At 46.8% G+C, this 1,244-nt stretch overlaps 1 pseudogene; it reads right to left on the reverse strand.

Annotated features, from left to right (window-relative positions):
- Positions 1 to 407: 407 nt before the first annotated feature.
- Positions 408 to 821, reverse strand: LOC102238890 (annotated as a pseudogene).
- Between the last annotated feature and the right edge of the window lie 423 nt (positions 822 to 1,244).

Below are 1,244 nucleotides of genomic sequence, written 5' to 3' on the forward strand. Positions count from 1 at the left end.
GAAGGAGAATAAGCTCCACAATAAAAATGTGTTCTTAAATTTCTCAAATTTAATTTCTGACTAGTGGATAAGGGGGTATAAACCCCTAAGGAATCCCCTACCCCACCTCACTCTTTCATTCCACCCCATCCACCCAAGGTGAGCTAGGACTTTTTGACTACTTACTTCCAGGAGAGGCCAGTGAGAATTCTTCTCCTCATCACAATTTCTGGAAGTGGCTATTAAATTCCATGAATCTGCAATGGCAGAATTATGACAACATTTCCCTCAAGAGGTCAGAAAGGAGAAAAATGGCACATAGGGTTGGAAATTTCCCATTTTCCCATGATAGGCGGCATTCATTATTATTATTATTTCCTTTTTGGGAAAGTCTGCTAACACCTTTATTATTTTAGGGGTTAGGGTGCTCAGGGACTCTTGGTGGGGTGAGCCAGCTTCCTCTTTACCATCCCGGGCTTCTGGCTGCGCAGGATGGTGCTGGCTTTGCAGATGGCTGCCATGCATGGATCCAGGCAGTACTGTTCTTGAGGATCATGTGCTGATTCTGCTAAGAGTGGCCTGGGTGTTCTTATTGATGGTGGTCCACACGTAGGAGGAGGTGGCCGGCTTTCGCTGGCAGGATATCTGTTTCATGATGACCACCACACCTCTGCTGTTGGCTGCAGGCTCCATACCCACCTTCTTGTAGTGAATCAGCTCATTGTAGCAGAAGGAGTTGCTGGACTTCAGGTGATTGTGTTCAGTGCTATATGTCTGCTTGTTCTTCTTGATCAGGAAGCTGGAGCAGTTCCATAGACCAACCATTGAAGGTGGGCAGACATGGCGGCAGCTCCCAGAGACAGAACGAGCAGGCAGAAGAAAAAGCAGGTGTCATTCTTTTTCTTTATGACTGACTTTTGAAAGAGAGAGAGAAAGATAGAGAAACATCACTTTGTTGTTCCATGTATTGATGCATTCATTGGCTGATTCTTGTATGTACCCTGCCTGGGGATCAGCCCAGCAACCTTGGTGTATGGGGAGGATGCTCTAACCAGCTGAGCTACCAGGCCAGGGCTAGATTGCCGGGGTTCTTGTCCCAGCATCGAGAAGGGTTCAGGAATCTGGAAAAGGCCGTGCGTAGATTAAAGAGTCCAGGGACTAATAAAGAGTCTGGAGACGAGATATAATTTTGAAAGGCATTGGAGGTCAGAGGACCTTCAGCTAAAGGAACTGAAGAGTCCCTCCTTGTCTAGGACCCTTGCTTT

The sequence above is a fragment of the Myotis brandtii genome, unplaced genomic scaffold, assembly GCF_000412655.1.
Source record: "Myotis brandtii unplaced genomic scaffold, ASM41265v1 scaffold2702, whole genome shotgun sequence".
Classification (NCBI taxonomy): Eukaryota; Metazoa; Chordata; class Mammalia; order Chiroptera; family Vespertilionidae; genus Myotis; species Myotis brandtii.